This window comes from Marmota flaviventris, chromosome 17 (assembly GCF_047511675.1).
Source record: "Marmota flaviventris isolate mMarFla1 chromosome 17, mMarFla1.hap1, whole genome shotgun sequence".
Taxonomy (NCBI): Eukaryota; Metazoa; Chordata; class Mammalia; order Rodentia; family Sciuridae; genus Marmota; species Marmota flaviventris.
Window position 1 is genome coordinate 5,877,468 of NC_092514.1, and position 23,015 is coordinate 5,900,482.

The following is a 23,015-nucleotide window of genomic DNA, read 5'->3' on the forward strand; positions in this document are numbered from 1 at the left end:
CGATATAGAAATTTGAAGGAAATTTTAAAACATTTATTTAATATCCTCAAAGGGCTAAGAGAAGAAATTGAGTCTTTTTTAAAAAGTGTAAAAAGGATATAGAAAGCAATTAAATTTTTTATGGAATTTAAATGTAGGGTAGAAAAAAAATAAAACATATCAGAAGGGCTAGATAAATTCAGAAATATCTTCCAGGAAATAGAACTAAGGATAAAGAGATAGTAAACAAGAAATTAAAATTCTGGAAAGTTGCATGATTAATTCAAAACACCAAATCCAAATTATCTGAGTGGTAAAGAAAAAGATACCAGAGGACAGGAAATTTGACCAGCAAAAGATACAAAGTAATTCCTAGACTTGAAATTATAAGCCCAGAAAAAAAACATGAATGAGAAAGGTCCCAACCAAAGTGTCAGTGTGAAGTTTCCAGAGAGAAAAGTTTGGTTGCATGTTAAAGAATCAGAATGACCTACTTCTTATGAAAGACATTGGCAGTCAGAAGACAATGGAACAAAGGCTTCAGAATTGTGAGGAAAAAATAGAATTCATATCCAGCTAACCTATCAAAAGTATAAAATTGATAAAAACATTTTCTTAGACATTCAAGATTGTAAAAGTGTTACTTGCCCATGAACTATTTCTCAGAAAGTTACTGTAGAATATTATGGAGAAAAATAAGAATATATAAGAAAAACAAAGACAGTAAATCTAAGAATCAGGGGAACTAATACAGAAATAAAGCAGAGAGGAATCTCAGGATGTCATCTCTGCAATAGGCCAGATCAAGCCATTCAGATTGCAAAATGATATATTGTTATATTGTGTGTATGTACAAATTTGTAACAAGGAATCTCACTGTTATGTACAATTATAATGCACCAATAAAAAAGAAAAAAAATAAAGTAAAATGAAATAAAATGAACAACAACATAAAGTGCAAGAAATCTGTCTCTACAGGAAAACAAACTGGAATCAGTAGATTATCTGCTATATTTGGCAAGTAGAAAGTGGTATTAAAATAGTATGAAAGGTTTTAGAGTTCTTAGGAAAAGTTTGAGAACAATTCATTAAGGAAACATTAAAAGTAACTAGCAAATAAAAATGAAGCCAATGTCAACTCCAAGGAAAACATAAAGTCTCATATGAAAAAAAATGTAGGGCTGGGGGTATAGCTCAGTTGGTAGAGTGCTTGTCTTGCATGCACAAGGCCCTGGGTTCAATCCCCAGCACCACCAAATACACACACACACACACACACACACAATTGTATAACAGTATTTTGCTCAACATTGAGTAAAACTTTCATAGTTACAAAACTGCAACACTGATTAATGATTCATTAAAAATTACAAGTGTATTGGGATGATGGAGGAAAGAGGATGTATGTTAAGGCATGGGTGATCTCATCAGAATTCCAAATACTTTCTTTCACATCTAAGACTCAACAGACAATGACTAAAATTGAAATATAAATCCATATTTAAAATTATAGAGGTAATAATCAGAAGAAACAACAAAAAGAAGTGAAGATGTTACCTGTGAGAAACCCAACTTGGAGATGGGGGCAAGAGAGAGTGCTATTTTTTAGATGTCTTAATTTATATTAAAAAAAAGTCATGCATGTTTTATGTGGATAAAAATATAACTAAAAATTATAATTGCAGTAACCTATTATGAGAATGTTAGAGTGGAGGACTGCCTAATAATATTTTTGGAGAGAAAGGAAACTGTTTTCTGTTTTCCAAATCTGCCTAGGCATAGAGCTCACCATGTTAGTTCCTAGGGAAGAAAAGGGGCACAGCATGATTCTTCTTTCAGACTTTGTTATGGCATTGTTTTCTTTAAAGAAGCAAAGGTAAAAACTCCTATATTTTACAGTTTTATTTTAACTCTATTTTTTGTGGTCATTTAAAATAGATTTTCCTTTTTGCCATTATAAATAGTTACCCAGGACTTTAATACCCGTAATAGTTGGCAGCCTTGGACAGCCAACTTGCCTATGTAAGATTGCTCCTGACGTTATGAAATTGACATAAGTAAATGTCACCATAGACAGGAAAATATGGAATCATATTTTAGCAAATTCAGCTCTTAGACTCTGTAAGAAATAATTCAGGCCTCTGAAAAGGTCCCAGGATGACATCTCAGGGCTGAAGTCCTATGCCAAGCTCCATGAAGCTCTACTACTGAAATGCTTTATGCAAGTTTTGGTCAAGTGGTGAATTTCAGAAGATCTATAGAGATTTCTTAGGGAACTCCAGGACAGTCTTAAAATACCTCATAGCCTCAGGACAGTGACTAATAAAATAAAAACATACCTCTGAAGATCTCCCAGAACCTTGGAGGAGAATTAATTTTGACTTGTGTCATTTTTTTTTTTTTTTGGCTCAGCCAACTGTGAATTTCTATTGTAGTAGGCATGTTAAGTATACAGACAATGGACACAATTATGATAGTTCAACATAAACAAGCCAGATGAAGAAAAATTCCATGAACTTTTCCTTGTAAGATGTCTATAGATGAATTCTTTAAAAAAGAAACAGACTATTGATCTATGTTGTTGACAGTCATTGTGATTCTTCACATACAGGGCCTATTTATTCTCTTTTATTCATTTTTCCCCCTGAATTCCACCCTTCAATTTTGAATTTTTTTTGTATTGTTCTCCCCTGTACTGATTCAGAAGATACATTTTTTTTATTTCTAGTCTTCAAGTAGTTGTCCTTGAAATTTTAACATGGTTACATTTAAACTCTAAAAGATCAATCAACATCTTTACCTGTCTCTTGAATAAAATAAGAGCATAAGATGCTTTAACCCAATCACCTATCTTGAAGCTTGCCTGTTGCCATCTCCTCTTTTAATTAATTAATGGTTTATTGTCAGTGTTTTTATATATTCTATTTTCATACATCAGTAACTTATGTGTGTGAACTTGCCACCCAATCTAAGAATGAGGATATTAACAATACTGCTGCATCTTTCTGTAGACTTCATTATTCCATTATATATGACTCAATTTCATCCCCAAAGGTGAAACCATTCTGATTTTTGTTTTAAACTCTCTCTCTCTCTCTCTCTCTCTCTCTCTCTCTCTCTCTCTCTCTCTTTCTCTTTGCTATTTTAAAAGTAGTTTTATCATATATATGTGTGTGCCCAAAAAGATGTACCATTCAGTGCTAAGAGCCATAGCCAAGTAGTATGATGCATGGCATTTTTGGTTGTAAGGTGACGCTAGCAAGCCATTGAGATGATATGATTATGTTAAGATCTGCATTTATATGGATATTACACCCCTGCTGTCCACCTTGGCCTGCTATGGGACTCCTGGAGAGTTCCCATTGGTTGGGGAAGTGTGGTAGGAGGGAATTCCGGAGGAGGGACTTCCTGTTGGAGTGTCCGGGAGAACACTGCTTGTGTTGGTCGGGATTTTTCCCAGGAGCGTACGGGGCATTGACAGGGAGTTTCAAAAATAAAGTTTGTTCCTGCTTGAATGGCTCGTGATTTTGTGCCCAGCCTGACTGCGGCAATTTAGTTTTGTGTATTTTTGTACTTTTTTTTCTTTAATTTTTATTGTTGGTTGTTCAAAACATTACATAGTTCTTGACAAATCATATTTCACACTTTGATTCAAGTGGGTTATGAACTCCCATTTTTACCCCTTGTACAGATTGCAGCATCACATCGGTTACACATCCACTGTTTTACATATTGTATTTTTGTACTTCATAAAGTTTTCTAGATGGTTCTCTGGAACTCATTTTTTTTCCATTTGATTTTTTTTTTCTTATTTTAATTTAATTTACTTATTCTAATTTGTTATTGATGACAGCAGAATGCACTTCACTTCATTTTACATATATAGAGCACAAGTTTTCACGTTTCTGGTTGTATTCATTTGATTTCTGATAGTTGAAAGTCATCACATGGGACTAGGTGGTAAAGCACTTGCCTACATGTGGTAAGGCCCTGTGTTCAACCCCCAGCACTGAAAAAAAATTGTCCACATTGTTGTGCTCAATTATTCCTGATAGTTTTTTCACTGTTCTATAGTATGTAATATGGTCCTTTCAGAATTTATTTATCTAGGCTCCTATCAATGAGCATTTGATTTGGGGTAGTTCATGGAGGCCTTCTACCATTCAGATCTCCCTTCAAGAGAATGTACTGCAAGAAGTATGGTTGGCTGACATCTACCAGTGACTGAGGATCAGATGCATTGCAGTGTTCACACAGAGGCTTGGTCTTCCTGAGCTGCTTCTGAACAATGCCAGAATAGACAAGGGCACTCAAGCCAGATTATTCCTGTCCAATGCGGGTCTCCTCTGAAGGTCACCGATTGGCCTAGTAGAGATTTTCTGCAAGCAGCACTGCGTCCAAGGCAATTCCTACCTCTTTCCATCTCCTTCCATAGCTGTCAGACCTGCATTATAGTCTGATCTCTTTCCCTGTCTGTTCCTGAAACCTCTTCACTTTATTCTTCATAAGCATTGTTCCCCCAAATCTTGCACTTCTAGTTTTATCTCCACATCTGCTTTCTAGAGGACCCAAATGAATACAGGACTGCCTCAAGTCTTTTGCTATCATAATATTACTGCTATGAACATTGCAGTATGCAAGATTAGTATTTGTGTGCAAGAGTGGAGTTGCTGAGTTGTAGTGTGAGTTTAATTTTTCACAATGCCAAATTACTTCCAAAGTGGTTTGCCAACTTGCATTCCTACCAGCAACAGTTAAAAGAGATTCTTTTACATTACTGGAAGAGTTGGTTTTGTGTGACTTCTGAATTTTTGCAGTTGTTTGGTGTAAAATGATACCAAATTGTGTTCTTGACTTCCATTTTTCTTAATACTAATGACTGAGAATTTTTATTTTTATTGACCATATGCATTTAATGTTCAGTGAAATGCACATATATAAAATCCCCTTGGTCATTTGTATTGCAAATGACTTATAGCCTTGTTAAGTGGCTGAGGCTGACCTTGAACTTGTGATCCTACTGCTTCAGCCTCCTGAGTCACTGAGATTACAGGTGTGGAATACCACACTCAGTTGATAGTATTTTTTTAGAATATTGTCTTTATCTAATTTAAGTATCCAGATTAAAGTCACCTTGCAAAATAAATTTGGGATTATCCCTTCCCCACCAGTACCTAGCAGAGTTACTAAAAGATTAGAATCACCTCCTTCTTCTTCTCTTGCTCCTCTTCTTTTTTTTTCAGGAGGGTGGGGGGGGAAGGGGCAGAGCTGGGAACTACACACAGTGCCTCATGCATGCTGGACACACACTGTACAGCTGAGCTATCGTCCTAACCACTGATTTGTTCTTCAAAATTTCATAGATGTTTTACCTATGTGTGTGTGTGTGTGTGTGTGTGTATCACAGTATCCTGTTAATCTGCACACTTTTATAGTCTTATGCATCAGTAAAACACTAAATTTAATTTAAGTTAAAATTTATTTAATGAAAAAAGAAATTCTAAATTGGAAAAAAAAAGTTTTGGTAAAGCTCATCTGTAAAACTAACTAGTCCTGAGAAGATTTTTAACTGTTACTTTATTTAATGCCCAGTTATCATGTGATATTTTTCTAGAAATTTTTCCACTTCATCTAAGTTTTAAAATTTTTTTGAAAAATGTTATTGTAGCATTCTCTTATTACCTTTTAATCTTTGCTATATTTATAGTTATGTATCTCTTCCATTAAAAATATTAATGTCTTCATTTTTTTAACATTTTCAAGAGGTTATCTATTTTTTTGCAAATTAAAACTACACTGAGATTTCATCTCACTCTCATCAGAATGGCCATTATCAAGAATACAAGTAACAATACATGTTGTTGAGGATGTGGGAAAAGGGTACACTCATACATTGTTGGCTGGACTACAAAGTGGTGCAATCACTCTGGAAAGATCTTGATTCATTTTTACTGTTTATATTTCATTGGGTGTGGCCAGAAAATGTGATTTACTTAATAGTTGCTTCCTGAAATTTGTTCAAATTTGCTTCATATCTTAGTCCATAACCAGCTTGCAAATTTTATATTGTCCATTAAATAAAACTTGCCAATATGTTTTGTTTAAATTTCCGTATTTTGCTATTGTTCTTGACCTAAGAGAGGTGTGTTGATATTTCTTTTATGTCAATTTATTCTTGTAGATTTTTTTAACTTTTTTAAAAAAAAAAAATTATTGTTGGTTGTTCAAAACATTACATAGTTCTTGATATATCATATTTCACACTTTGATTCAAGTGGGTTATGAACTCCCATTTTTACCCGGTATACAAATTGCAGAATCACATCAGTTACATATCCATTGATTTACATATTGCCATATTAGTGTCTGCTGTATTCTGCTGTCTTTCCTATCCTCTACTATCCCCCCTCCCCTCCCCTCCCCTCCCCTCTTCTCTCTCTACCCCCTCTACTGTCATTCATTTCTCCCCCTTGTATTATTTTCCCCTTTCCCCTCACTTCCTCTTGTATGAAATTTTGTATAACCCTGAGGGTCTCCTTCCATTTCCATGCAATTTCCCTTCTCTCTCTCCCTTTCCCTCCCACCTCTCATCACAGTTTAATGTTAATCTTCTCATGCTCTTCGTCCCTACTCTGTTCTTAGTTACTCTCCTTATATCAAAGAAGACATTTGGCATTTGTTTTTTAGGGATTCACTAGCTTCACTTAGCATAATCTGCCCTAATGCCATCCATTTCCCTGCAAATTCTATGATTTTGTCATTTTTAATGCAGAGTAATACTCCATTGTGTATAAATGCCACAGTTTTTTATCCATTCGTTTATTGAAGGGCGTCTAGGTTGGTTCCACAGTCTTGCTATTGTGAATTGTGCTGCTATGAACATCGATGTAGCAGTGTCCCTGTAGCATGCTCTTTTTAGGTCTTTAGGGAATAGACCGAGAAGGGGAATAGCTGGGTCAAATGGTGGTTACATTCCCAGCTTTCCAAGAAATCTCAATACTGCTTTCCAAATTGGTTCTCTTTGTTAGATTTGTTTTAAAAATTACCAAATATATTTCTTTAATACAAACAAGATTTTTTGAACAATAATTTTTTAATAAACTTCATTATTTTGTTTAAATATTTATTTTTTAGTTTTAGGTGAATACAATATCTTTATTTTATTTTATGTGGTGCTGAGGATTGAACCCAGTGCTTCACTGGAGCTAAGTGAGCACTCAACCAGAATAATCATTTTTTTTTAAGGAATAGTGAGATATATATATTTTTTTATTTAGGAAGATAAATACATAATATAAAATAATGAAGATAAAAGCATAATTTTAAGGTGTTTAGTTTTCGTTGCTTTTTCCCATTCCAAAAAAGTTGGTTTGCTTTCCTCTTAGAGATTAATTTATAAGATAAAACATTATTTTCCAATAACTACATTACTGACTAAACTGAAAATTGGCATTTGGCTTTTAGTGGGTATAAATTCTGGAAGGAAAAATTCTGCATAAAGCATCTATGTGCTTTTCAAAACCACTAATTTTTATTCTATTATTGCTTTGTAATTATAAACATTAAAGGCACAAATTTTGTTTTATTGCATTCCAAATAGATTAATTATCTTTAGAGAACAATGCATATTTAATGCCATACAAAATAAATCTAAGATGACTTTAATTCACCACATCTTTTAAAATATCAAATTATTTAATTTTCAAAAGGTAATGAAAAGGAACACAATATCATGGCGTGCTTCCATAATAGAAAATGCTGTGTTAATAATGACAATAGTAAATAGAGAAGAGTCCAGAAATTTGCAGCAGGAGTTTTTGCAGTTGTATTGGATCTGTTACAATAGAATTTGCAAAGGAGTTGTCAAGAACACAAAGGGTGAAAAAGTTGAGAAACAGTAAGCTTACAAAGAAGTTACTGTAGTTTCTGTCAGTCCTGACTTTATAAAAAAAAATGAATTGAAAATAAAAGAATGAATAGCAACTGCTTCACCTTAAGAATTTTCCACATACCACCTGTTTTCAGAAACTAAATATTTGATCTAGGGTGAAGTCTCAAAAATATTATTCTTGAAGCAAATTTGAATAGCCTTGATAGCTAATACTTAAACTTCAAGTGGGTGAGATAATGTACTTATCTCAAAATGTTAACTTAGAAATTTCCACAAGCAATTAACTCATCATAAGTATATTAAAAATTAAAATCAAAGTTACATTTGCTGAGATCATTTTTTATTATGATTCAAACATCCGAAGTTAATCTTTCCTACTTACTCCTATTTTGAGAAATACAAATTCCAGTTATTTTTGCGTGAAACACTATATCCCATTATTATTTATTCAATCACTTAAACTAAATAATAAAATGAAAATTACAAAAATAAAAGTTTAGAGTCTGGCATCTGATTCAACTGAAGCATGAGAAAACAATAGGTGACTGTGGTTAGATATCCAGCTTTAATACTGTTCTAATTCATAATGGTTAAATGCTGAAGTGTAGTCTTTTTAAGCTGATTAAAGTTGTGTGTTAATACTTTAACTTAAAATACTGTTCATTCCAACAACTTTGAATATATTATGTCTTTCAGAACTTATTGAGTCAGGGAGTATGTTAATCACCAAGAAAAGAAAAAGAAAAAAGGAAAGATCCTTTTCCCACATTTTAAGTAGTGTATCAAAATGAATGCTACACATAATTAACTCTACTGCCCAATGTCCAAAATTGATATAATTGCTTCAGAATGGCGTTTCTTTTAAAGAAAATTTATTTTTTTATTTCATCTTATAGATGGTGATACTATCTAAATGCTACTTATTGTCTCCTTTACAAAACAATATTCAAATTAATCTGAGTTTGATTTTAAAGAAATGATGTTCTATTCACATAAAACAGTATGCATTTTTGAACAATTAGAATTAAGTTTTAAGAAAAGTTTTGTACAGCATGAAGTATGTAATAACTGAATTATTTTCATTATTGTGATCATTTCTAAACTTATGTCTATAGAAATTTAATATATCTTCTGAAGTGGTACAATGATTAAAAACACTTATCTTGAATCAAGTTTCTAAATACATAGAAAACAGAAAGTGCATATTATTTCCTGTCCCTGATTTCTCATAGAGTCCATCACTTCACTATAAAAATTAACATTTTTAACCATAGTTGATGTCACTAATTTCTTTTTGAATTATGAGAACTTAATATGTTAAAATATTACTTATATTTGATGTGAAATATTTCATTGGTTATTTTAGTCAGCTTTTTCATGGCTAGGATTAAAAGACCTGATTGAAACAATTTTAAAAGAGGAAACATTTATTTGAGGGTTCATAGTTTCAGAGATCTTAGTCCATAGAAGTTTAGCTCCATTTCTCCAGGCTTGAGGTGAAGCAGGAACAATAGGGCAGAAGAGTGTGGCAGACGGAAACAGATCACATGGTGATCAGAAATCAGAGAGAGACTCCACTCTCCATATACCAAATATAAACCTCACAGCCTCACTTCTAGTGAACTACTTCCTCCAGCCTACCTCCAGCTACAACTCCGTTAATATCATCAGGGACTAATTCAGTGATTAGGCTCAGACTATAATCCAATCAATTTGCCTTCAAACCTTCTTGCAATTTTTTCACACGCGAGCTTTTGGGGGACACCACATCTAAGACATAACATTAGTTTTTGATTTATAAATCTTTATTTTTATTTTTCAAAATAGTGAAACGTAATAAAATAAAGGTTGGAAAAATAAGGTGCTTATCTTACAAACATTCCACACATATAGAGTTTTATTTTCTTCTAAATTTTTCCATACTTTCATAGTACTTTTCCATTTAATCAGCATTGCTGTCAAGAGTAGACTACTTGTTGCAGCAGTAGGAGGCTTAGGAGTCCAGTGGTATCAGTGCTTTTGGTGCTGCCATTAATGTTAGGTACGTGTAGGCTTCCAATGGCTTTTTGGTGATTCTGGAAGAAGCATTCATTGCTAATTCCTCTTATTCTGAATAAGAGGCAAATTGGAGGACAATTACTGATGATGCACACATTCTTGGTGACTCAAATATTTGTGTTTCTTTGCATCAATAAGCTAAGCAGGAAGTAATCTAGTAGATCTGAGCAAGGAATAGGTACGAGCTACCTCATTCAGGTCAGAGGGTTTTCTTTCTCTCCTATATGGTCCACTACTAACTGGAAGCTGCTATGTCTCATGTTTTTCTTCAAGAAAGCTTCCTCTTCTCTGCCAAGTGAAGGTGGAGTTGCTTTGCATTTGGCCTGCAGATGGTATGGTTCATAAACAAAGTGATTAAATACTCTCCAGAAACAACACAGGGAGATTAATGATCAGGGAAGGATGGCAGACTGGGTTTTCTGCCCAAGCTAATGCTCAGGGATTGGGAGTACATCAGTCAAGTGTCAGCACATGTTATTGTGAGTGCCTCAACTGACCTCTCAAACACAAAGAACATGTTTATATTACTTAGTTCTGTTTGTTGAGTAAAAACAAATTTTTTCTTTTTAAAAACAGTCCTTAAAAAGAATGTTCAAAAGTTACATGTAAAGGTATTTGCAGCATTTCTTAAGAAAAGAATGTTTGTAATTGAACAATTCTAGTGAAAATCATTCTTGAAAACAAGTTCACTGCTGAGGGAGGTGAAGCAACTACTTTGCATCCTATGCACTTCACAGGATGGCCCCCACGACAGTAGCAGAGCCCCAGCAGTGTGACAAGTGAGTGGTCCCTTTTAATATCATCTCTCTGTTGTTTTCCTCCCATCAGGAAGACTGATAGCTGCTTTCTGCAGTTACTAGTCTCTTGTTCAAATAATCCATTTAAACATTTAACTCCTCCATTGTTTATGTATCAAATTCTCTCTGTATGAAATCCCTAAAGGGAATTTGCTCTTGCTCTTTGTCTTTCAGAGATCTTTCTCTCATGTTCTCTCTCTCTCCATCTTTCTTTTTAACTGAAATATGATACAAACATAGAGTATGAACTATCTCACAGAGGTAACATTTTCTGCAGGATGACATTTAGGAAGTTAAGAAAAAAAAAGAATTAATACAACAAAATGATTAAATACTGATAAACTATGAATTTAATGTATTAATAGTTAATTACTGAGATATTCCCATATTTAGGCAAACTTTACCACAACTCTATTTGGTGGCAATAATTTGATCCCTAATTTATGTATAAAGATACTGTAAAATAAATAGTCTAAGTTTCCCCAAAGAAACACAGTTGGAAATTTGCAAAACTAGGGCTTAAATTCTTTATATTTATTCATGGTATGTGCCTTCATTAATTAATATTTATAAATATTAATAGATAATATGGAATAATATGTATTGAGCAGTACACTTTTGTGAGTTAATAAATTTATTAAATGCATATTATCCAGCTGTATGAATGATAGCCAAGGGAACTGAAGAAAATTTTGAATGGAGAAATGACACCCTTAGAGATAGTCCTATAGTGGTTTAATGCTACCATTTAGAGAAGGGCAAAGCAAAGCCAAAGATGTTCTTACTTCAGTGCTATTCTGCCCATAGTATATTCTTGACAGTTTTGTTAGAAATGAAAAATATTTATCAGATTGCCATTCTTTAAGGGCAACTGAGATCATCACACATTTGGTTGTTCATCAGAGACTCTTATATTTTTAGAATTTTTATGTTACTAAGATATTGGATTTTAAGAGGGACATTTTTAAAAATTATATGTTGTTATTATCCTTTCAGAGTGTCTATGAGGTCAAAATTCTATTTATAATAGTTTTATGACATCAAATTTGCCTTTTTCTACTGTGCTGCTAATTTCACCAGTGGTGTCATAACATAAACTTAATGGCACATTAATCCAAACAAGGCAGTGACATTAATTGTACTAGTATCATCATATTCTTTACCAACATAAACTTGTTATTAAAAATTTTGAATTTTACTTAAAATTGTTCTTGAAAATGAATTCTATTACATTGCAATATTTGGGTATATATTTTAAATATTTTATGTGACAAATTGAGAAATGTACATAAAGCTTTTCTACCACATACTGAAGTATGATAGGTTGTATGGGCTCTCTCTCAGCCAGCGAGGGGGTCCACGGAACAGGGTAGAGGAGAATGTGGCTGCGGAGTAGCTATTCAAGACCGCCAGAGACCAAGCAGGAAGCAGGTCTGATTTTATTGCGCAGTTATCATGTAAATATACTCAGGCAGTAGCTAAGCAGATTACAGGCAGACACCAATGCAATGTCTATTAACTGTCCTTGCAGCAACCAATTGAGGAGTGGGACGTGGATCAAGCACAGGGACTGCAACACATGGCTTCATGCCCAGGGCTGTGCCTATGGGGTAAGTGGCCTGCGGCTCACATGTCTAGCACAAGGGGAGTGGGCTGCCACTCAGATGCCCTTAACATATGCCATGTGTGCAGTACTCCATGCACTTGTCCCCAAAATAGGTAGTTAAAAAAAGTGCTTGTGTAATAGTATATGCTACTGATAGGTGGAAAACCATTTTTACTTGTTAAAAAAACTCAACAGGCAACTTATGATTTTTTTATTGGTTGTTCAAAACATTACATATCTCTTGATATATCATATTTCATACTTTAGATTCAAGTGGGTTATGAACTCCCATTTTTACCCCGTATACAGATTGCAGAATCACATTGGTTACACATCCACATTTTTACATAATGCCATATTAGTAACTGTTGTATTCTGCTGCCCTTCCTATCCTCTACTATCCCCCCTCCTCGCCCCTCCCATCTTCTCTCTCTATCCCATCTGCTGTAATTTAATTCTCTCCCTTGTTTTTTTTTCCCTTTCCCCTCACAACCTCTTATATGTAATTTTGTATAACAATGAGGGTCTCCTTCCATTTCCATGCAATTTCCCTTTTCTCTCCCTTTCTCTCCCACCTCATGTCTCTGTTCAATATTAATCTTTTCCTCCTGCTCTTCCTCCCTGCTCTGTTCTTAGTTGCTCTCATTATATCAAAGAAGACATTTGGCATTTGTTCTTTAGGGATTGGCTGGCTTCACTTAGCATAATCTGCTCTAATGCCATCCATTTCCCTGCAAATTCCATGATTTTGTCATTTTTTAGTGCTGCGTAATAATCCATTGTGTATAAATGCCACATTTTTTTTTATCCATTCATCTATTGAAGGGCATCTGGGTTGGTTCCACAGTCTAGCTACTGTGAATTGTGCTGCTATGAACATCGATGTGGCAGTATCCCTGTAGTATGCTCTTTTAAGGTCTTCAGGGAATAGTCCGAGAAGGGCAATAGCTGGGTCAAATGGTGGTTCCATTCCCAGCTTTCCCAGGAATCTTCATACTGCTTTCCAAATTGGCTGAAACAATTTGCAGTCCCACCAGCAATGTACAAGTGTACCCTTTTCCCCACATCCTCGCCAGCACTTGTTGTTTTTGACTCCATAATGGCTGCTAATCTTACTGGAGTGAGATGGTATCTTAGGGTGGTTTTGATTTGCATTTCTCTGACTGCTAGAGATGGTGAGCATTTTTTCATGTACTTGTTGATTGATTGTATGTCCTCCTCTGAGAAGTGTCTGTTCAGGTCTTTGGCCCATTTGTTGATTGGGTTATTTGTTATCATATTGTTTAATTTTTTGAGTTTTTGTATACTCTGGATATTAGGGCTCTATCTGAAGTGTGAGGAGTAAAAATTTGTTCCCAGAATGTAGGCTCCCTATTTACCTCTCTTATTGTTTCTCTTGCTGAGAAAAAAAAAAAAAAACTTTTTAGTTTGAGTAAGTCCCATTTGTTGATTCTAATTATTAACTCTTGTGCTATGGGTGCCCTATTAAGGAATTTGGAGCCCGACCCCACAATATGTAGATTGGAGCCATCTTTTTCTTCTATCAGGCACAGAGTCTCTGTTTTGATATCAAGCTCTTTGATCCATTTTGAGTTAACTTTTGTGCATGGCGAGAGAAAGGGATTCAGTTTCGTTTTGTTGCATATGGATTTCCAGTTTTCCCAGCACCATTTGTTGAAGATGCTATCCTTCCTTCATTGCATGCTTTTAGCCCCTTTATCAAATATAAGAAAGTTGCAGTTTTGTGGATTGGTCTCTGTGTCCTCTATTCTGTACCATTGATCCACCTGCTTGTTTTGGTACCAGTACCATGCTGTTTTTGTTACTATTGCTCTGTAATATAGTTTGAAATCTGGTATCGCTATACTGCCTGATTCACACTTCCTGCTTAGAATTGTTTTTGCTATTCTGGGTCTTTTGTTTTTCCATATGAATTTCATGATTGTTTTCTCTATTTCTACAAGAAATGCTGTTGGGATTTTGATTGGCATTGCATTAAACCTATAGAGAACTTTTGGTAATATCGCCATTTTGATGATGTTAGTTCTTCCTATCCATGAACAGGGTATATTTTTCCATCTTCTAAGGTCTTCTTCTATTTCTCTCTTTAGGGTTCTGTAGTTTTCATTATATAAAACTTTCACCTCTTTTGTTAGGTTGATTCCCAAGTATTTTATTTTTTTTTGAGGATATTGTGAATGGGGTGGTTGTCCTCATTTCCATTTCAGAAGATTTGTCACTTATATACAGGAATGCCTTTGATTTATGCGTGTTGATTTTATATCCTGCCACTTTGCTGAATTCATTTATTAGATCTAGTAGTTTCTTTGTAGACCCATTTGGGTCTGTTAGATATAGTATCATATCATCCGCAAATAGTGATAATTTAAGTTCTTCTTTTCCTATTTTTATGCCTTTAATTTCTTTTGTCTGTCTAATTGCTCTGGCTAGTATTTCGAGGACTAAATTGAATAGAAGTGGTGAGAGAGGGCATCCCTGTCTTGTTCCAATTTTTAGAGGGAATGCCTTCAGTTTTTCTCCATTCAGGATGATGCTAGCCTGAAGCTTAGCATATATAGCTTTTACAATGTTGAGGTAAGTTCTTGTTATCCCTAGTTTTTCTAGAGTTTTGAACATAAAGGGATGCTGTACTTTGTCGAATGCTTTTTCTGCATCTATCGAGATGATCATGTGGTTCTTATCTTTAAGTCTATTGATGTGGTGAATAACATTTATTGATTTCCGTATATTGAACCAGCCTTGCATCACAGGGATGAATCCTACTTGATCATTGTGTACAATTTTTTTGATATGCTTTTGTATTCGATTCACCAGGATTTTATTGAGGATTTTTGCGTCTAAGTTCATTAGAGATATTGGTCTGTAGTTTTCTTTCTTTGAAGTGTCTTTGTCTGGTTTCGGGATCAGGGTGATGTTGGCCTCATAGAATGAATTTGGAAGAGCTCCTTCTTTTTCTATTTCTTGAAATAACTTGAAAAGTATTGGTATTAATTCTTCTTTGAAGGTTTTGTAAAACTCCACTGTATACCCATCCGGTCCTGGGCTTTTCTTGGTTGGTAGTCTTTTGATGGCTTCTTCTATTTCCTCCTTTGTTATTGGTCTGTTTAAATTGTGTGTATCTTCCTGACTCAATCTGGGCAAATCATATGACTTAAAAAAATTATCAATATCTTCACTATCTTCTATTTTATTGGAATATAGGGTTTCAAAATAATTCCTAATTATCTTCTGTATTTCTGTAGTGTCCGTTGTGAAATTGCCTTTTTCATCCCATATGTTAGTAATTTGAGTTCTCTCTCTTCTTCTCTTCATTAGCATGGCTAAGGGTCTGTCGATCTTATTTATTTTTTCAAAGAACCAACTTTTAGTTTTGTCAGTTTTTTCAATGGCTTTTTTTTGTTTCGATTTCATTGAGTTCTGCTCTGATTTTAATTATTTATTGCCTTCTACTACCTTTGCTGTTGTTTTGCTCTTCCTCTTCTAAGGTTTTGAGATGAAGTGTGAGTTCATTTATTTGTTGGTTTTTTCTTTTTTTGAGGAATGAACTCCAGGCAATGAATTTCCCTCTTAAAACTGCTTTCATTGTGTCCCATAGATTCCAATATGTTGTGTCTGTATTTTCATTTATCTCCAAGAATTTTTTCATTTTCTCCTTTATGTCTTCTGTAACCCATTGATCATTTAGTAACATATTGTTCATTTTCCAGGTGATGCAAGATTTTTCCTTCCTTCTTTTATCACTGATTTCCAGTTTCATTCCATTATGATCAGATAAGATGCATGGTATTATCTCCACACCTTTATATTTACTAAGAGTTGCCCTATGGCTTAATATATGGTCTATCTTTGAGTAGGATCCATGTGCTGCTGAAAAGAACGTGTATCCACTTGATGATGGTTGATATATTCTATATATGTTGGTTAAGTCTAGATTACTGATTGTGTTATTGAGTTCTATAGTTTCTTTATTCAGCTTTTGTCTGGAGGATCTGTCCAATGGAGAGAGCGGTGTGTTGAAGTCACCCATATTGTGTTGTGGTCTATTTGACTCTTGAACTTGAGGAGAGTTTGTTTTATGAACGTTGCAGCTCCATTGTTTGGTGCATACATATTGATAATTGTTATGTCTAGTTGGTGGATGGTTCCTTTTAACAGTATATAGTGTCCTTCTTTATCCCTTTTGATTAAGTTAGGTTTGAAGTTGATTTTATTCGATATGAGTATGGCCACTCCTGCTTGCTTCCGAGGACCATGTGAGTGGTATGATTTTTCCAACCTTTCACCTTCAGCCTCTGTATGTCTTTTCCTATCATATGAGTCTCCTGAAGGCAGCATATTGTTTTTTTAATCCAGGTTACTAGCTTGATTGGTGAATTTAAGCCATTAACGTTTAAGGTTACTATTGACATATGGTTTGTACTTCCAGACATGCTTATTTATTTATTTATTTATTTATTTTAATTTGGCTAGTTTTTTCTTTTTGGTTATTTTTTTCTTCCCTTTACTGAGTTACCTCCCACTGTTAGTTTTGGGAGCTGTTTTTCAATTCTTCTTCTTGTAGTGTTTTGCTCAATATATCTATATATTTAGGTATGTTTTGAATACAGTGTTTATCACAGAAATAAATCAATTACTAAATCAATTAGAAAGATTATAGCCAGTTATTTATTTCTGTAGCCTGAGCAATTTTATTTTGATACTAATCCTGTAGCAGCTTTTTGTTTTCTGTCTTCGTGTATCCCTGGATCTCCTGAAATCATCTTATGTATTCACAGGATGGTTCAACAACCTGACCTTATTTCCAAACTCGTACTGCATATGATCTCTCATCCTGATCATTTATTACCTTTTTTGTTTGTTTTTTTCTCATGACATGTTTTGCCTTAGAAAACACTCTTTTGGAAGTTAGCCCTTTGCAGAAAACACAAGAAGTCTTCTGTCTTTTCTGAAGATGAGGATACTTTAATATAGTGAGTAAAATGACATGTTTAAAATAGTTAATCAATGAATGATATTATTGTATTTATTCATTATATTCTGTGATTGTGGATATGTAGTTTGGTTCATATTGTCAACTTCTTTTAGTCTTGGAGAGTTAGGAGGCATATAGTTTTTCTTAAACTTCAGTGAATAAATCCGGAGTATATGAAAAAAATAAAATGTGGTAATATTATAAGAGTAAATGTGGAAACAGGATTTGATTTAGATCTTAAGAATAATGAAACAAGGATACTGGAGAACAAATTAGGCTGTGGGTATGGCCTATGATAGAGTGCTTGCAAAGCATGTGCAAAACCGTCAGTTCAATTCTCAAGGCTAGGGTAAAAATAGAGATCAGCCAGGGAGAACAAATTAACTGAGCAATTATATCTTATGACTGGCTTTATTATGAAAAAAGTTTGAGTTTTTAGATGACCTCAAAGGCTACTTTCTTTTTTTAAGTTTTTTTTTAATTAATCTATTTATTTATTTATTCTCATTAGTTATACATGACAGCAGAATGTATTTCATTTCATTGTACACAAATGAAGCACAACTTTTCATTTCTCTGGTTGTACACAATGTAGAGTTGCACCATTTGTGCAATCATACATGTGCCTAGGATAATGATGTCTGTCTCATTCCACCATCTTACGTACTCCTTTGCCTTCACCCATCTTCTCCTTTGCCCAATCCAAAGTGCCTTCCTTCTTCCAATGCCCCCTCCCCAAATTATGGATAAGCATCCACAGTATCAGAGTGAACATTCCTTCAAAGGCTACTTTCAATCAAAATTTTTCATTATCTAGCTTCATGTAAATCTTTACTTTCATTGGACTTTTTGTGGGGAGGGATTGAATTCAGGGGCACTCAACAACTGAGCCACATCCCCAGCCTTATTTTGTATTTTATTTAGAGAGAGTCTCACTGAGTTGCTTAGCACTTCACTTTTGCTGAGGCTGACTTTGATCTGGCAGATCCTCCTGCCTCAGCCTCCTGAGTGGCTGGTATTATAGGTGTGTGCCATCGTGCCTGGCATTTTCATTTTATTTTATAAACTTGTTTTTAGAAGAAACCTACTACTCTCCTTTAGATCTATGACTTTGAGTTGATTTTTCCTTTTCTGGTTAACTTAATAAACATGGAGAAGAACACAAAACTTCTTACAGTTATGTAAATGTTTGAGATTAACAGTAATAAATATCCTTGAGAAGCCTGAGATGATAAAAATAAACATATGGAATATACCATGAGAATTTAGGCTTTTTCTTAAAATTAGAAACTATTCAGTTCCAAAATGGTTTACAGATCAATACATTAGAATTTAGTTTTCTTATGTTTAAAATATACATTATAACAGGTCAGTATTTTTGCTTACCAGTTGGTTGTTGTCATTGTTGCTGTGTTGTTTTAACACTATATTAATGGAGTTTTGATCAGGATTTGGCTAATCATGTCCACCCAATTTAATTACTGTCAAGCATTACTTTGAGTTTTAGACTCCAGCATGTGTTTGCTAGTGTTAATCATTTCAAAACTATATACATCAAATGAAATTTTATTGTCCTTTCTTTTCTTAAAATGAACATTTTAGATGTATTTACACACCAGTAATTAATCACTCCTTTGAAATCTCATTCAGTTAGATCTGCCAAAGGCCATCATAGTATTACATTGAGATCTCTCATAGCTACAAATTTTCTTATTTTGATACTTAGAAATTCTGTTAAAGATTAGCATAATTTCCTTTATGGTTTGTCTTGCTTAAAAATTTCCTACAGTAATAACACACTGATTAAGCTTTGTTGATTAAAAGAAATCTTATCAAAAACCTTTGGAAGCCTAAATTATGCTCAGCAGCAAATTCAGTTAGCAATTTCTGAAGCTTTCATTGTTTTAATAGAGGTTAAATTCTAAGCAAAACCTATCACATGTGCATTGGCCATATGCCAGATTAGAAAATTATGAAGCATTCTATATTCAAGTGATGACAGTCCATTAAAATGAATAACTTATATGAGAAATTCTCAAAACAATGGAGAAAACAATTTTCCTGGATTCTGTGAGATTTAGAAATCACTATGTGTTATGGAGTTTAATCACTCTCATTCTTCATGGAGACACCTGCAAATTACTTGGGCCATAAAATAATCTTTCTTCTTTAAAATCCCACTTACCTTTCTGAATTTGATACTTTTATCCATTAGTGAAGCTATCTGCTAATGAAATACCATTTCTGTAAATTAATTTAAATAAATTTCCACTATATTCCATGTGTGATTATTTTTTTAAAAAACTTTGCTACAAGGAAATCTATCAGACACACTTATTGATAAAGCATTTATTCTAAAAGTCAAATGTTTTCTCTAATATGTGGAAGCTAACCCACGGTAGGGAGATGGCAATGTAGAGTGAAGAAGAGAAGTTCAGTGGATTAGACAAAGGGGAATGAAGAGAAAGGAGGGCAACTAGGAAAAGGAAAGACAGTGGAATGAACCTCGCATATTTTCCTATCTACATATATGAATATATCACTGTGAATCTCACCATCATGTATATTCACAAGGTTGGGGTCCTAATTAAAATAAGGTATATTCCATGCTTGTATAATAATACCAAATAGATTTGATGTTTGTGTGTGAATAAAAAGAACAAATAAAAAAATTTAAAAAGCTCTATTGAAGCAAAGGCAAAAAAATAATAAAACTGATTTTTTTTTTTTAAAAAAGTAAATGTATTATAAACACAAAATTCAGGGTAGTGTTTACCTTTGCACCCAGTGCAGGGGTGTGAGATAGATAAGAGGTCTGACCTTTGATCATTTGTGATGTATTCCATGTTTATATTATCTGTCAAGTCTGCATTAGCAGTATCTTCATTAAAGCTAAGACAAAGGTAAAAAAATAAAATAATTTAAAAAATGATAAATAGAAAAAGTAAGTCACACAATAAATTGATTATCAAATAGTTGCCAAAGAACCTTTTTGTCAATTCTACATAATCTCAATTACAATATGAAAATTTCTTCTAGTTTTTACCCTTGAAAATAGTCTTTTGTAATAAATAATCTCTTCTTTAGGAAGCTTAAGATGTCCAGCCTTATATCTGATTTTTTTCCATTATACTTTTGAATATATGAGACAATTGAATTAATTTTTCTTCTTACTTGGTATACCTGAATGAAATGAACATAAGCGCAGAAGTATAATATTTCATGAACAATTTATGTAATGAACTTGATTGAATATATAGCATTGACAAAATTTCATGTTTCTTTGATATAGGGAGGTTGAAACATGAAATCTTGTCAATGCTATACATTCAATCAATTTCATAGGGTACATTACACCACATATGTGAAGTTACAGTGCTTATGATATAGATACAATCATGGGATATTTTCTTACAATGCTACCATATCTTTACCAACCACATGCACATAAATTCATTACAAACAGGAAGCTCACAGAACATTCTAAATATTAATTGCAACAGTCATCTTGGATTATTAGTCACCTATAAGATCTCATTTATCCTAAATTACTACTTTAAAGGTCCTATCTCCAAATATAGTTATATTCTGAAGTAAAGTCTTGATTCAGTCTATAGCTTATTTGTAGCATCATTAGAAATCAGAAATATATAAAACAAATGGAGAATGAATGAAGAAAAAGACGATACAATAATAGTGGTTTCTCTTGATAACTGATCACTCTATCATTATATAATGACCTTCTTTGCTTATTTTATAGTTTTTGACTTAAAGTCCATTTTTATTGATGTAAATATAGCCACCTTGCTATCTTTCAAAATAAGCATAGTTTTACATAGTTTTACTTTAGCATATGTATGTACTTAAAGCTAAAATGAATTTCCTATAGGCAATACATACAGATGCTCCTTGACTTATGACAGGATTACATCCTGATAAACCCCATTGAAAATATGACAATACGGAGTGCATTTAATACACCTCACATTTCAAACATCATAGCTTAACAGCAGAGTGCACCACAAATTATCAGTCGTTCACCCTCATGCTTGCCTGGCTGACTGGGAGTTGCAGCTTATTACTGCTGCCCAGCATCATGAGATTATCATACTGCATGTTATCAATCCAGGAATAGATTAAATTTAAAAATGCAGGTTTTACTGAGTGCATATTACCTTTATATCACTATGATGTTGAAAAATTGTAAGGCAAATGATCATAAGTTAGGAATTGTGTGTACTTGTCTTTCTCTCTCTCTCTCTCTCTCTCTCTCTCTCTCTCTCTCTCTCACACACACACACACACACACATCTTTATACATTCTGCCATTCTTTGACATTTAATTGGATAATTTAATCCATTTACATTTGAATAAGTTATTGATAGGTATGGATTTGCTGCTGATATTTTGTTAATTGTTTTCTGTTTTTTATTTCCTTTGTTCCATTCTTCCTCTCTTGCTGACTTCTTTTGTGATTTGATAATTTTTGTAATAGTATGCTTTGATTTATTTCTCTTTGTCTTTTGCAAATCCACTACAGGTTATTGATTTACAGTTACCTTTAGCTTAAATAAAATATTAATGTAGTAGTACATTTTAAGCTGATAACTTAAATTTGCCTAAAGAAACGATACTTTTACTTATTCCCCCCCACACATTGTAGGGAATGGCTGTTATGATTTATTTCTTTTATAGATAATATATCCATTAACAAATTATTATAGTTATAAATATTTTAATACTTCTATATTTAACTTTAATTCAAGAGTAAAAAGTGATTTATATATTTCAGAACTAGATCTTCTGATGTCATTATACTAATCTTTACAGCAAGCTTTTATTTTCTCACAGAATTTCATGTAGTTAGTGAGTGTCCTTTTATTTCAACTTAAAGAATTCCCTTTAGCATTTCTTGTAAGATAATTCTGCTGTTGGTGTGAGGTTTTATTTGCTCAGAAAAGTTCTCCTCTCTCCTTTATTTCTGAAGAACAATCTTTCTTAGTATTCCTGCTTGGCAGCTTTGCTTTCAGAATTTGGATTACATTAGTCCTCTCATTTTCCAGAGATTATATATTCTATGATTCCTATGAAGTACCTGAAACCATAAATAGTTTCTAACCCTATAGATATTGTGGTCTTTCCTATACAACCTTGCCTGTTATAAATTTTCATTAATAAATTAGGTATAATAAAGGACTAACAACAATCAATAATAATAAAAAAGGATAATTATAATAATTTAATTATAATAACTCCAATAACAGACATGCAAATGTGTATCTCTCTCTCAAAATGTGGTTTTGTTTCATGGTTGAGAATATTTGGGTTTTTGGCTCTGCATATTATGCCTGGGACAATCTTGTGCAATGCAGAATTGCTGCAGAATGCCTGAAGTTAATCTCTTCTTCCTTATTTTATGTCCTGGTGCCTCTTTTATGCTTTTATTGAAAGGTTAAAGAAATTGAAATGTAAAGGATAAGATTTGTTTCAAGTTCTGTAAAAACAACTCCCGGAAAAGCCACTGAAATGTATGTTGAAATCTCCCCTGACCTTCTGGTTGCTCTGTAAAAACAACCCCCCCCTACCCAGAATTGGTGCAGTCCGGCATGTACACACCTCAGGGCTTAAGCCAATCAGTTCAAATGTATACCCTTCTTTGTGCTGACCAATCACCCCTACCCGACTTGTTC

The 23,015-nt window shown here is 33.6% G+C and overlaps 1 non-coding gene and 1 pseudogene across 1 annotated transcript; both read left to right on the plus strand.

Moving 5' to 3' along the window:
* Positions 1 to 1,162: 1,162 nt before the first annotated feature.
* Positions 1,163 to 1,235, plus strand: Trnaa-ugc (transfer RNA alanine (anticodon UGC)). The gene has a single exon. It is a non-coding gene; the product is annotated as a tRNA-Ala (tRNA).
* A 9,431-nt stretch (positions 1,236 to 10,666) lies between these two features.
* The window catches only part of LOC139702420 (elongation factor 1-alpha 1 pseudogene), an 82,036-nt pseudogene continuing 69,687 nt past the window's right edge, over positions 10,667 to 23,015 (plus strand).